Source organism: Mauremys reevesii, linkage group 26 (genome assembly GCF_016161935.1).
Source record: "Mauremys reevesii isolate NIE-2019 linkage group 26, ASM1616193v1, whole genome shotgun sequence".
NCBI lineage: Eukaryota > Metazoa > Chordata > Testudines > Geoemydidae > Mauremys > Mauremys reevesii.
In genome coordinates this window covers 4705870-4721701 of record NC_052648.1, presented here as the reverse complement: position 1 = coordinate 4721701, position 15832 = coordinate 4705870, and the positions used below count along the sequence as shown (strand labels likewise).

The following is a 15832-nucleotide window of genomic DNA, read 5'->3' as shown; positions in this document are numbered from 1 at the left end:
TCATAAACCAGAGACTGGGACCTTGTCATCACTGGGAAAAGTAGGATCCATAATTCCCCATTGATGCTTTTGAAAAGCCCAACCTATAGCACAGTAAAATTCCTAAACACCTTCCCCAGTATTAATTCAAGAGCTATCTGCCCAAAAGAAGCTAGGAATGGAGGAGTGGTGCACAGCATGCCAGAGAGGAAACATCATTTTGCAGGCGAACATGTTAAAACAGCTAGAGACTTAAATAAAAAGGATGACAAAGGATGACTGAATGGGCACTTTTGCACACCAATGACTATTACCTATAACAAGGCAGAGCCACACAGTGACATGTGTTTGAGTAGTGCCAGTAACCTGAACCAAGTGAAGCAGAGAGGAAGAAAGTCTTAATGCTAGTTTCTTATAAATATTTGATTTGTGATGCCATCTTTGTGAGGTGACCTTTGCTTATCAGGTTTCAATCTCACTCAGCAGTAATCACTACTACAGTAAAGTTCACACAGTAACAGCAATCAAGATGTACTAAAATATCCTTTTCAATCCATCTACTCTTGTTCCTTTACGTGCTCTCTTTTCACCCTTGCAGATCTGGCTTCCCTCTTAATCCATGCTTAAGCCTTCTCCAGTTTATTCCACCCCAGGCCAACACAACACTCGAAGCCCGGATATTAAAATTAAGATCTTACGGGGAAAAAAATAAGCTTCTATAATTAAAGCTAAGCAGAGGAGAGCAGCACCTATCCTAAAGCAGTAGTTCGGATTGTGTGTTTTACCTTTCTCCCACCCAGCGTCTGCCTTGTTCAGCTTGCAGGCTCTTTGGGACAGGGACCATCTACTCCTCTGTTTGTACCACACCTCGCGCAGCTGGGGGCCATTCTTTGTTGGCCCATAGGTAGTACAGCAATAATAATAATAGCAGTAATTGCCCATGTCATAGGAAAGTGCATTTATTAACGACACTGAAAAACCAGATCACCTATAAACTTCACTTCCAAAGAAATAACTTACAGAGGAACTGGCAGGAGATTTATGGTATCCATGACATCTTTAAGGAGAAGCAGTGGCTGGCATCTCCCCCTAATCATATGACAGGCATTCCAAGAGATTTCTTTTAATATCTGTGTTCCAGTACTGCCTACAGGTCCCAGCTGATACCTGGGCCCCACTATTCTACATACATACTAAAATAACAGTCCCTGCCCTCAGCAGCTTACAATTTAAATGAAAAAAGACAAAAGGTGGGTGGGGACATGGAGGGGAAGTGACCTAGCCATGGTCACTCAGCAAGTCAGTGGCAGAGCTGGGAAGAGAACCAAGGTCTCCTGAATCCCAGCCCAGTGCCTTAGCCACTACATTGTTTTGACAGGCCCCAATTAATACTGCTTCAATAATGGAAAAGCAAGTTTTAAATGAATGCTTAAGCAAGATGCCCTAGAAGCCTGGCAATAAGTTGCCAGAGGAATAAAACAACTTTCACATGCTAACTCCTCTGCCAGGTTCAATTACCAGCATAAATTGACTGCAGAAAAGATTTCTCATTCATATTTTGAAACTGCTTCACTCCCATGCATAGACAGCTCCTGGTAATTTCACTATAAATGTGCTTGACCTTTTGTAGCAGTCACATCACATGAGGACACTAAGCACTAATGCCTTGGTTTATGTTAACAAAACAAAACAAAACAGCAGTCTTGTGATTATTGCTCTCACTCCCTTTCTATATACTAACCTTGTTTTCATTAGGGCTATGTGTGCAGAGGGCAAAAATGAGGTGCCCACAAGGGACTCAAAATAGATTAGCAGTGAAGCCAAGATCCCTTAATTAAGTCAGCAGCATGCAAGTAAAAATGAGGATACTTGTTCCCTAAACCAGATTAAAATACAGCTTGATTGACTGGATGACTACATTCCACTTGTTTCATCCATCAAAGTAATTACGCTGCAGCCTGTGACTGCAGTGTCTGTGTAGCTGTTTTCACGGAAGCCTGGGTCTTTTGGTAATGCTGATGACTGCAACATCATGTGAGGATTTGCAACTGAGGAGCAACTCCCACATGGGCCATAGAATCTGTTAGGCAGGGAAAGGAAGCAGAAGGTCGCTTTCTTTTGTCTCTTTTACAGGAAGTTAAGTCACGCTGGCTTGGAATAAGTTCAGGAGTTGAGCTAAGGACTGGGTAGTTGTAACTAATTTGAAAGAGTTCCAGGCTAGAAAGACAAGGAGACCAAAAAAAGAAAAGTAACTGACGAATTACACAACAGGTTATAAAAGGAGATGAACAAGTAATGAACCCTCATTAAAGCTGACCTTTAGTTTACTGATTTTTGTAGAGCTACACGTTTTAGAAGATCTAATATAATAATAATATAATAATTGGAGATATACCAATCTCCTAGAACTGGAAGGCACCTTGAAAGGTCATCAAGTCCAGCCCCCTGCCTTCACTAGCAGGACCAATTTTTGCCCCAGATCCCTAAGTGGCCCCCCTCAAGGATTGAGCTTACAAGCCTGGGTTTAGCAGGCCAATGCTCAAACCACTGAGCTATCCCTCCCCCATATAAATAGTACAGACTAGAATATAAATCCATTCAAACTTCTCCCAGTTTAGATAATGGATGTTGTAAGAGATGCCGTTTTAGTCGTCTGTCCCACAAAAATATTAAAAATGAAGAAATAGTCATATTGACCTGACCTATAAACTAGTAGTATTTTAGAGATTTACTTTTATAATTTACTGTGCTTTAGACTTCAACAATTTATCTGTATATACAGAAGGGCATGTCACAAATGAGACTTTTCATACAGCACTAGATACAGAACAGCTGCCAGCAGCAGCATGATTAAAAGGCCAGCAGGATATTATCCTGGAAACAAAAAACAGACCTCATTCCCCCCCTTCTCCCCAAATTCTCTCCCCCACCACCACCCACAACCTAACTTGGAAGCACTTAATAGGATGTTCTAGATTAGTACTATTTCCTTATTTTCCAGCATTGCATCTAACTCAGGTGAATGCTCAGTTTCAGGTAGAAAGAGAAAACTAAGGTGACCAGGGGGAGTGGGGAAAGAGAGAAGAGAAAGGAATAAGTAGGGTGACCAGAGCAGGGTAGATTGAAATCAAATTATTTAAATCAGTTTTGTTTACTAATTTAAATCATGATCAGAACTGCTGATTTAAAAAAAAAATCAATCTAGCTCTGCATTTGTATTTTTTATTTTCCTAAAGAAAGGCTCATTCTCATTGGTTGGTAACCATTAAAACATGTTTATTTGCAACCAACTAATTTGGTACTTTTTGCTGACTTTTTGTCTGTACACATTTATTTAAGCAATTATATGCCTGGAATAAATTAATACATTAAACTGTAATAGGTCACCAGGACCAGATGGTATTCACCCAGGAGTTCTGAAGGAACTCAAACATGAAATTGTAGAACTATTAACTGTGGTATGTAACCTATCACTTAAATCAGCATCTGTACCAGATGACTGGAGGGTTAGCTAATGTAATGCCAATTTTTAAAAAAAGACTCCAGAGGCAATCCTGGTAATTACAGGCCGGTGAGCCTAACTTCAGTACCAGGCAAATTGGTTGGAACTATAGTAAAGAACGGACTTATCAGACACAGATAAACAAGATTTGTTGGGGGAAGAGTCAACAGCGCTTTTTAAAAAGGAAATTGCCTCACTAATCTATTAGAATTCTTTGAGGAGGATCAACAATATGTAGACAAAGATGATCCAGTGGATATAGTGTACTTGGACTGTCAGAAAGCCTTTCACTGGGTACCTCTCCAAAGGCTATTAAGCAAACTATGTAGTCATGGGATAAGAGGGAAGGTCCTCGCATGGACCAGTATATCAATAAAAGACCGGGAACAAGAGGTAGCAATAACTGGTCAGTTTCAGAATGGGGAGATGTAAATAGCAGTGTCCCCTAGGGATCTGTACTGGGATCAGTTTTGTTAAACATATTTATAAATGATCTGGAAAAAGGGTGAAGACAGAGGTGGGAAAGTTTGCAGATGATACAAAAATACTCAAGATAGTTAAGTCCAAAGCAGATTGCAAAGAGTTCCAAAGGAATCTCACAAAACTAGGTGACTGAATTTCATCTGCCATTTTATTGCAAAGTAATGCATAATGGAAAACATAATCCCAACTCTACATACAAAATAATGGGATCTAAAATTAGCTGTTATCAGTCAAGAAAAATCTTGGCGTTGTCATGGATAGTTCTCTGAAAACATGCGCTCAATATTCAGCAGCAAAAACAGATAATTAGGAATCAGGTAGGAAAGAGATCGATAAAACAGAAAATATCATAATCTCACTATATAAATCCATGTTGCACCCACACCTTGACTATTGTGTGCAGTTCTTGTTGCCCCATCTCAAAAAAGATACTAGAAATGGAAAAGGTACAGAGAAGGGCCACAAAAATGATTAAGGGTATGGAACAGCTTCCATATGAGGACTTTTCAGCAGGAAGAGAGACAACTAACGGGGCACATGATAGAGGTTTATAAAATCTTGACTGGTGTGAAGACAGTGAATAAGGAAGTGTTCTTTACCCCTTCTTATATCACCAGAATCAGAGGTTACCCAATTAAATTAATAGGCAGCAGGTTTAAAAACAAACAAAAGGAAATATTTCAGTCACACAATGCACAGTCAACCTATGGAACTCATTGCCAGGGGATGTTGTGAAGGCCAAAACCATACCTGGATTAAAAAAAAGAATTAGGTAAATTCATGGAGAATAGGTCCACCAATGACTTAACTAACATGGTCAAGGATGCAACCCCATGCTCTGTGTCTCTCTCTGCCTTTAACTGCCAGATACTGGTACTGGTGATGGATCCAGGGCCGATACAAGGATGTTTCGCGCCCTAGGCGAAACTTCCACCTTGTGCCCCCCCCCGCGCCAGCCTAAGCTGATTGGCACCGCAAGCCTGGGAGGCGGGAGAAGTGAAGCAGCTCACCCCTGCCCCGCCTCCTCCCTGAGCATGCCATTGCTGCTTCACTTCTCCCGCCTCCCAGGCTTGCAGCACCAATCAGCTTAGGCTCCACAAGCCTGGGAGGTGGGAGAAGTGAAGCGGCCACGGCGTGCTCGGGGAAGAGGCGGGGAGTTCCCCTGGGTGCCGCCCCACCCCCCCTTACTTGCTGCAGGTGGCCCTCCCTGAGGTCCCCTGCCCCAGCTCCCTCTGCCTAAATGCCGGCGGTGACCGGAGCGGCCGAAGATCCGGCCGTCACGGTCGCTGCTGAAGAAAATGGCGCCCCCCAAATCCTAGTGCCCTAGGCGACCGCCTAGGTTGCCTAAATGGTTGCACTGGCCCTGGATGGATCACTTGACTATTGCCCTGTTCATTCCTTTTGAAGCATCTGGCATTAGCCACTGCCAGAAGATGGAGTACTGGGCTAGATGGACCATTGGTCTGACCCAGCATGGCCATTCTTATGGAGCTTAATACATTTATTCAGATTCTTAATTTTTACATTATGTTAGTAAGTTGTGAATGATGCATTTCTTATTTCATAGATTATTTTACTTGGGATTTGTGTCAAGTTCCATTTGGATGGAAACTGGAATTCAATTAAAAATGTACAAAACCAGGCCTTTTAAAATGGTATTTAGTAAAGAAATCTATTTTAAGTGTGCAGGATACATAAAAAGGTTATCAAAACATATTTTATATTCAAACAAAAGAAATATTAACTATAGTAAGTGAACTGAAGATTGAAAATCCGACCCCATGGTGAACAGAAACAAAGGTGCCTTCAGCTGCAGAAAGAGACCTAGTGGGATTTTTAAAAGCGCTTAAGTTTAGGTACTTTATAAAACCCACTAGGCCCCTATTCTGCATCTTGAGGTACCTTTAAAAATCTGGCCCCAATGTCCTTCAAAATCTTAGAATTAGTAGACCTCTTCCCCCTCTCCCCTGATTTTAATTCCTAGATTTGAAGAGGGAAAACGAGCTCTCCTGCTTCTTCAACTCCCAGTCGGTTTCTTAACTTTGAATGAATTAGTCCAAGTGAAGAAAGTATTCTCTCCATACTCGTTAGCTGAACTTAGCCAAAAGTAATTAAGATAAATGAGTTTCTGGAGTGCAGAAAAGCTAAGTACTTAAGTTTGGAAAAATGTTAATACCAGCATCCACTCCACTGTAACAACTGAAGATACAGATATTTAATGCAGTGCATGACATTGTGACATTATTTACAATGCTTGAGTTGACCTCAAAAGTTAAAGATGCCCCACAAGCACACATTCTGAATAAAAGAGCAGCACGCTTTAACTTATTTGAGGAGGGCTCACTAATGCAGCACATTTACATTTTTTTGTTGTAGTAAATTTGTCATAATTTCAAATTTAGATTTAAACAGGTTTACTTTTTTTTTTAAATCTCATTTAAATAAAAAAAAATCTGATTGCTAAATCAATCCGTTAGTTTTATTTGAAACAGATTTTTATCCACCTTGGACCAAAACACTTCAAGCCTCCTACACCTTTCCTGGGAAACCTGTATCTCTCAAATAGACATATTCACGTGACAACCACTGTAGAAAACAGATTCCAGTCTAGGCATCTGTAGGTGTCACAGCAACCAATGTGTCTAGCCATTGGTGAGAAACAGTGATGCATGACCTCATGTCAGTGTCACAACCCAGTGCCACAGTACGGTTTCTACTGAAGACTCAGTGTTGAGCTACCAGAGAAAGGACTGTCCTCCACCTTGGAAAGGTGAGCCTTTCAGTACAAAGTAGGCTGATCGGCTGCAAATGAGTTAATTAATATGAGCTTGTCTAAACATGGAGTTGTTTCAGATTCACTGGTTTCAGAGTAGCAGCTGTGTTAGTCTGTATCCGCAAAAAGAACAGGAATACTTGTGGCACCTTAGAGTCTAACAAATTTATTTCAGCATAAGCTTTCTGGGGAAGTGAGCTATAGCCCATGACAGCTTATGCTGAAATAAATTTGTTAGTCTCTAAGGTGCCACAAGTACTCCTGTTCTTTTTTCAGATTCACTGTTTCTGATTTAACCCCATGTGTGGAAACTTATTCCACAATAAATCTATTTCACTTTAAATTCACATGCTACCTTAGTCAGAAACAATTCTCAAGTTTAGCTAAGCCTTTGGACTATGCCTACCCATCCTTAAATCTGCTGAAAATAATTATGTCCCACTGTCTCAGCTCCAAAGACAGTTTACACAGGAACAGACTGATGTAGATTTATGTGCGTTCCAAAAATTTAAAATAGCTCTTAAGAAGTTACTACAAACCCACCAAATTGAGATCCTACTTTGCCTAGCAAGTAACTGGCTTGAGGCAAAACAATTAATTCTGCATTATAGTTTTGTTGCAATCACTTCCGGTTTAAGTAAAACCTGACACAATGATCCAATTCCAAGCCTGCAGGCTCACATTTATAGCACTGTTTCCTGGAACCAGTTTACAAGGAGTATATTTTGCATCATGATCAATATCCACAGTTTCAAAAACAGACGCTTTAGGCTGGTACAAGTGGCGGGTAACCACCTAGTGTACACAGAATCCTGTGCTTATCTAGAGATAGAGCCAAATGTGCACTCCTCTGGGAACAGGTTTTTCAATTTGAATTTTAACCAGTCCTCCTACGCAAGATGCATTTTTGTGAACTATTTATATATAAAATCGAACTTCTCTACAGCTCTGGGGGTGGAGGTCAGAATCTTATGTTACAAATGTAAAATGCAAGAAAAATCTTGTAAAAAAAAAAAAGCGTTAAGCGAGTTAGCTTTTCTTTTGACCTTTGCCCTGCCTGTTAGGAATAAGGAAGCAAGTTCCAATTTGCATGCATTCCATATTGTGTTGATTAAGGAAGCTTAATTCTTTAGAAATTGCCTATGATGTTTGAACAAACATGCAAATCATGACAATATATGGTACCTGCTCCCTTGTTGGCTTGGAGATCATGCACATTTCAGGACCTCACAGTGGAAGAGGCATTTTCAGAAATTGTAAATAATGAATTAATGGTTAAAAAACAGATACTGAAACATGTACAGAATACACCATGTCATGTCTTCTACAAAGGATGATCAGGATTTAAAGATGGGCAACCCACACTCACCAATCCACATTCATTCACTTCATATTAGAAACCTTTGGCTGTATTTGTCATTTACTTTTCCTGTTTTGTTCCATCCTCTCTCAAGCGTTTCAGTGCGTCTGTCATTCACTCTAGGACAGGGAAATGACTGATCGTGCTGTTTCTACTCATCCCTGTTCTGCACTTGGAACGTCAGTTCTTTAGATTTCACCATAAACCTGAGGCGAAGTTGGAGAGTCACTTATTTGTACTGTGGTGTATAGACTGCCTCATCAGGGCAGTGGTTTATATTTTGAAGTCTGGCAATTGTACTGAGAGAAACGTAAGCTTTAGTCAAGTATAAATACACACATATTGCGTGTCCCCCACCACCTTTTTTAAAACTAATTCTAGCAACGTAAGCCCAGCAAAAAGAGAGTGTGCGCTTCAAGGTGTAGAAATCAATTTTTATAGGACAACCTTATTCAAAATTGCACCCGGGAGTATTCTGAATGGCATATTCACATGAACCAGGAATACCACCAATCCCGTTAGAATTCTGTGCTTTGTGCCACAGAGAATGCTGTATGCAAGCATGCTTACAACGCTCATGAAAGAGTCCGAGCAAGAGAAGGGCTTGTGTTTTCACGTAGGTTCGTTTGCTAATGGAAGACCAGGATGTTTTTAGGTTTCACTAATAGGAGTCAAAGTTCTGGTATGTACAGCACCTTAAACTTAGTGCACCCTTCCAAAGACACCTAGCACAAGGACTCTCAAATTCTTCCTCAGTGTGGACCACATTAGTACAGAGCATTGGCTTAGACCACCTGCCTTTCCCATCATAATTACATGCCAGCCTGTGGAACACAGAACTATGGAAACTGCCTTAGACAGCAAGCTAGTGGCTTATCAAATAAAAATTATCAGTACCAGATGCTTCAGAAGTAGAAGGGAGGAAAGATTTATAACCTTCTTGGGGGAGTTTCTTACTGATCCTTGTCACTTAATTGTTGGTTTAAGAGCTGACACACAAGGGTGTATTTATCCTTTCTAAAATAGCTTTTCCTTTTCCCAAATGGACTGCATACATTCTTGTCAGATCCTTTTCTGAATCTACTATGCCAGGGGTTGGCAAACTTTTTGGCCCAAGGGCCACATTTGGGTGGGGAAATTGCATGCAGGGCCATGAATGTAGGCTGGGGCAGGGGGTTGGGGTGCAGGAGGGAGTGCAGAGTGTGTGAGGGGGTGCAGTGTGCAGGAAGGGGCTCAGGTCAGGGGGTTGGGGTGCAGGAGGGGTGCAGCAGGGGGCTCAAGGCAGGGGGTTGGGGTGCGGGCTCCAGCCTGGCGCTGCTTACCTCGAGCGACTCTGGGGTGGCAGTGGTGCGCAGCAGGGCTAATGGCCCCACGCCGCTCGGAAGTGGCCAGCATGTCTGGCAATGGCTCCTGGGGGTGGGATGGGGCAAGCGGCTTCACCGCGCGCTGCCCTCGCCTGTGGGTACCACCCCTGAAACTCCCATTGGACGCTGTTCCTTGTTCCTGGCCAATGGGAGCAGCAGGGGGCCAGTGCTTGCAGGTGAGGGCAGCACATGAAGTCCTCTGCCCCGCAGGGATGTGGTGCCAGCCACTTCCAAGAGCGGCACGGGGTCAGGGCAGGCAGGGAGCCTGCCTCAGCCCCTCTGCATCACAGGGCTGGCAATCCCGCAGGCCGGATTGAAAGCCCCGACGGGCCAGATCCAGCCCGTGGGCCTGTACTATGTTCTTGGCTTCAACGATAGCCAAGGGCAGCGAGTTCTTCAGGTGAAGTGCGTGGTGTAGAAAAGCATTTCCTTTCATTAGTTTTAAGTTTGTCGTCATTCAGCGTCCTTGAACATCTTGTTGTGAATTTGTGGGAGAGGATAATTAGGAGTCCCCATTTACGCTTTCTACCTTTCTTCATTTTGTATACCTATCACATACCACCCCCAGCCCCATCGAGTCCCAATCTTCTTTCTTTTCGTATGGAGCTTTCCCCATGCCTCTAATCATTCTTCCTATTCACCCCTAATGCTCTTCTATATTCTTTTTGAGGCAGGGAGATGAGACACGAACACAGTATTTCAGGCAAGGACATGCTATTACTTATATTACTGCTTTTTGGCATATAATAGCTGCAACATCTGGGAATTCAGCAAGATCTAAAAAAGCTACTTCAGTGTGCACTGCTTGTCCTGCTCATCATCTTACTGCAACCTAATGAATTCTAAAGATTTCTACAAGAATTTAGCCAGCCTGTGGCAGATAAGAGATTTTGTGCAACATGGATCTTCTGCAACTCAGCAGGCATAACCACAAAGGTAACTTGATGGAGAGGAGATGAGAGACAGCTTGGTCATAAAGGCTCAGAAGCGCCTTATATCCGGGGTGCCATGGATGTGAAGAGAGATAAGAGGAAAGCAGATACCTGAAATATAAAATATGAGCCAAATAAATCTTGACCCAGGCTCACAAGCCACAAGCAAGAGCAGGGCGCCAGTGAGCTGCCTCCCTTTACTGTTGCAGAAGAAGGAAAATAGCTGGCCCATGCATCATGCAGGTTACATGTGATGCAGGACCACTCAACAGTAACCTGCTCTGCTTGTTAAGAATAGTCCTTTCAAGACCTCTTTTGAAGAGACCTGTGTGTGTGGCACAGACCAATTCAGTGAATCCTGCCCAAAGGCTTGGCCTGTAGGTCTAATGATACAGTCAGTTTAAGGTTCAGTTCAGTTTGAACTATCACTTGTTAACGCTAAGCAGTACTACAGACCAGAAACCATTCCAATCAGACATACAGGTATGCCAGGAAACAGCATGCCAAATTTTAGTTATACAGAAAAGGGCTCAAAATGGCCAGTGTGTACATACCTTTCCTCACTGTTCCTGGATTACTCCTGAAAGAAAAAACAATGGACGTAAGTGTTACCTTCATATGAGCACACAGAACTAGTTAGCATCTAGCGCACACTTACACCCTTCACAATGGAACTCAGAATGTTGCAAAATGTTGCAGTTTGCAACATCAGATACTGGAAGTCCCTGAGGTTATAGCAGCCTAATGGTATCTGATGGCACAAACTAAAACTTCCATGAAGGGTCACTTCAGTTGTACAGCATTCAGTAAATGACTTTCTAGCCAGGGGCTGAAAGTCAAAATGATAGAAGTGATGACCAAAGCTGAAGGGAGCAATGAGACATCCAAGCGCAAGAAGGTATTTGGGCATACAGCAGAGCCTATGCCTTAGGCACTCCACGTTGGCAGGGATAAGGGGGCAGAAAAAGGATGTAACCAGCATGACTCTGTAGTACTGTGCATTTTTCACATAACCAGCATTCTTTAAGGAGTCAGTCTTTTCAAAAATTTATTCTGCTTCATAGTTTTAAAAACACAAGGGGGAAAGAATGAATCAAGTCTATTTACCCACAGCTCCGAGTAAGATATTTAAGCAAACTCAGTTGGCTTTACGTGGCATTAAAGATTCTTAATGAGATTGTACTATAATTCCTAAGCAAAACTTTTAAACCAGAAATTTCCACTTGTCAACATTGAATATGTCAGATACCTTTACAAGCTAAAAAGCTTTGTGTACTTCCAACTTTGGGCTCTAGTTTTAAAAATGGACTAGCAGACAACTTGGAGCAGCTGAAAGCTGGAAAACCATAACCTCCCTATCAAGCAAATTAACCTAAAATGGAACAAGTGACAGGGACATCATTACAGGAACCAACCTGATTTTCTGGCATGCTGTTTTATTACATTGAGTAGTGGGGGCAATGAAGGCAACAGGAAATTCATATCCCATGATCAGCTCACTTGTAATGGCCTAGGAAAAGGATGGCCTTAAAAGAGATTTATGGAATTTTACTAGTTTACTCAAATCATTTACACAAAATACATTTCAGAAACACGCCAGTACTTCTGAACCTTCTGAACCTATGTCAGAAGAACGTAGCTTGCTATCCTGCTACAGGTTCAATAGGTGCAGGAGCAAAGTCAATACCCAATGCATTCTCTTACACAAGCATCTTGCGTTAAAACATTCTTTTTTAAATTAGGAAAATCTAACTAACGGGTCAGTTTCATCTGAGCTGCACATTCTCATGCACTAGCTGAATTCTATGAAGTTTAGGTTGTACACACGGCACAAGTGTCACTTAAACCTTTTCAATATAAAACGAGTTATGGAAAGATTTCTATTAGCGGTAAGCTTTGCAAAAAACCACCTAGTTTTAAAAGAAAAAAGTTTGAGACCAAATTTGACCCGGCCATGTCCCTTTAATCCCCAATTTGCATTCTTTCAATTTAAAGTTCTAATTTACCTTGTTAAAAAGGAGCAAGACAAACAAGTTTCTATTGCCATTGTCACAGTGTTGCTAAAGTGACAGACTGAAGACAACCAATGGTGTCTAAGATGTTGGATAAATTACTGAGGAAGGCACAAACTCCCCGAGAATTCACCTAGCTTTGTCATACTCCAAGACAAATGAGCATGATCACTGGCTACTGAATTTTTTCATCCAGGAGAGCAAATTACAGTAACTCCCCACTTAACGTCCTCTCGCTTAATGTTATTTTGATCTTATGTCCCTGCTACATGACAGAACATGCTCGTTTAAAGTTGTGCAATGCTATGCTATAATGTTGTTTGGCCGCCTGCTCTGTCCACAGTTGACAGCCCCCCCCCCCCTCCCCGTGCCTCCAGCCTGCCAGTAGACCCTGCGGATCAGCGCCTTCCCCCTGCTCCCCGGCCGGGGGAGAACGGGGGACGTAGGGGAGTTGATGGGAGGCTGCCAGCGTGTTTAATACCTGTATTAAGTTGCTTCTTTAAAATGTATATAATGTCTTTTGTCTGGCAAAAACAACATTTCCCTGGAACCTAACCCCCTGCCCCTTTACAGTAATTCTTATGGGGAAATTGGATTCGCTTAACATCATTTTGCTTAAAGTCGCATTTTTCAGGAACATAACTACATTAAGCGAGGAGTTACTGTACAATGCAAAAAGTTGCCAGTGCATTTTTACAACTAAAGTACTACTGCCATCTGCCAAGATGATTTCAACTAGTGTAATGAACTCTGCATTTTCCATCAGCTGTAAGAACAAAATCAATACCTGCTGTTACAAGAATACAAGATATGGACAGTCCAGCCTTTTCTCCAGGAACTTTAAAATCATTTTGATAATATAATCCCACCCACTCTATCACAGTTTACACCTTAAAATCTGATGCACAAGCATATGAGAAACACAACCAGCAGTGTCAGGTACACGTGCCAGTACTCAATATTTTAAAACCCTCAGCATTCCAGTTTCAAGGAAGAGCCCAAGTTCATTTCATGAGGATACACTTTCAACAATTCAGCTAGTTGAAAGTGGTTGGAGATGAGGAAAGTGTATTACAATAGGTAAAAACAGCCAGATACACGTTTAAATTCCATGTGGTTTGGTGTCAAATTTAATTTGTAGCACTGAAGTTAGTTGATCAAGATTGCTCAGCCTCTGCCAGCGAAACGAGGTTTCAATTCTCTGGAGAACTATTGTAAATCTGAAGAGAAGGGTGGGGAGGGGGAAACAAAAATATTTGTAAAAATTAATGGGATTCTTTCCACAACTGCTAGAGAATGTTTTTCAGGCATTTAGCCAACACTGCTTCAGAGAGTAAAAACGCATGTGGGCTTTTCACAGCTCTGTACTGGAACATTAAAACAAAAAAGGCAGGCTCAGTGAGGCAGCTAGGCAACAGTCACTTTGATGCAGGAAAAACTACGTCAATCGGCTGCATCACTGCTGAGGCTCTGGGGTCGGGGAACCCTCCTACAGCGTATCACTGCCCACACAGTGAGTTGAGTTTACTGTTCTTGTCCTCAGTTCTATAGGCCCAGAGGGGAGGAGGCGGAGGAAAAGCAAAGCATCACTTTTCACTTGAGTGAAAGGACAAAGCTGAATCACACACTTACACGCTTACACACACACGCACGAGTAAGAAGGCAAACCAGTGTGTTTGTAAGGTTAAATAAAAAGGTAACACTGCAAAGGACTGAACTGTCACAGGCTAAGCTAATCAGGAGTTGAACATACTGCAAGTTACTATTATGTACAGATTCTTCTGAATTCCACTTTGAGACCTCAGGGGGTGGGGTGGGGTGGGGGGCACTGAACAAAAGATGCAACAAATCCCACATCCCCTTCTGCGTCTACACATTACAGTGGCAACTCTGTCGAGTGTATAAAAATTAGGCAGGATCATTTTGGTCCTCATGTTGGTCACAGATTTCTCCAACTTGCACTCAGGTGAGTATTTCTATTCAAGCAGAGCAAGCCAGAGCAGCACATTTACAGCTTTAACACCAAGCTTTTCCATGCAATTTCATTTTAATATAGGAACATTAACTACCTGTTAGAGACTTATTTTACAACTGGTTCCCAGCTGACTGCCGAACTTAATTTAAGCATACGAAAAAGGCAGGACTTAACTAACCCAGAAGTGCAATTTCTAGCAATCATGTTTTACTCAGAAAACTGATTCTCAGTGCCTCAGATTCCAATAATTAGTTAAAACAGGACTTAAGTCTCATTTCCCCCCTCTATTTTAACCCTTTCTGGTCTCCAGAATGAGTCTGGTGATAGTCTCATGGATGCAGATCTAAAGTTCACCCTACTAGTGTCATAATGCAGTAATGACTTACTGAGTCATTCCAGGACAGACTTTTTTCTTATTCATCCTGGGAAAATGAAGAACAGCAGGAGAAAGAGAAACCACTCAGAAAAGCAGGTCTCTACTCAGAATACTGCTGCACCTTAGTTTGCCAGAGGTACCAGATGTATCAGATTCCAGATATAGACCACGTTGACTTGTTAGTGGCATTTTTCAATAGGTCAGAAAAGCTGAGGTTGCAAAGTGGTGCCATAGAAGATTATTATTGAGAAATTCACAAGTTATTTACAGCTATTCAAGGAGTTTTGCAGTGAGACCATACAGATGACTTCAGTCTTTGCCTGTGTGGCCACTGGTGTCATGCAACAGATCCCTTACATTAAAAAAAAAAAAATGTGATATCGACGACAGAATTGCTTAACTCCCAAAGCATATGGACTCTGCTATGCCACAGTTTTGTTCCTGAGAGTAAGCTAGCATCAGTGTTGGTATCTAACAGCACACATAGCATAATTAGTTCTGAAAATAGTCCCCAGAGTGGAGAAAGCTTGAATTTAATTTAGGGACAATTAAGGTATTTTTCCTACCACAGTTCAAAATAAGTGAACTTTGTTTCTATAAAGTCATTGGAAACTGTACTAAAACGATTTCCTCTCTATTGGTTGCACAGTAGTTTATTGTTGTAGGGTTGGTCGCTGATATTTAGTGATTAAAAAGACATCTGTTTCGGGAAAATACCTGCTTATAAAACATTATTTTGGACCCTGCAAACAGGCTAATCTTAGCAGTGTCCCACTGAAGAAAATGTATTCATAAGATTCAGATTGCATGTGTTTTAACTAGAACTGTTTAGTGAGGACAATGCAATATCAGTTGGTCTCTTCAACATGTGTTTTTAGATAGGGAGCTCTTCAGGGTAGGGACTGTGTACTGCTCTACACCGTCAGTACCGAGCACAAGCTGGCCCTGATCATGCTTGATCCATAGGCACTACTGTAACCATGATGAATAATAATCTACATGCTTATAGAATGCTATAATGAGAAGTGCACAGTTCTTAGCAGCAGCAGTTCATCTCAGAAAGAAAGGATTCATTT

General features: G+C 41.8%; 1 protein-coding gene across 8 annotated transcripts in view; it reads right to left on the bottom strand.

Moving 5' to 3' along the window:
* GNG7 (G protein subunit gamma 7) overlaps positions 1–15832 on the bottom strand; it is a 127918-nt gene that overhangs the window by 41725 nt on the left and 70361 nt on the right. For 6 of the 8 annotated variants that reach the window (XM_039515575.1, XM_039515579.1, XM_039515574.1 and 3 more), the window contains one exon: positions 10948–10973. The exons of the other annotated variants lie outside the window; for them this stretch is intronic. The gene's annotated coding sequence lies outside the window, so the exon portion shown is untranslated. The remainder of the gene's footprint in view (positions 1–10947; positions 10974–15832) is intronic. 8 annotated transcript variants of the gene reach the window in all.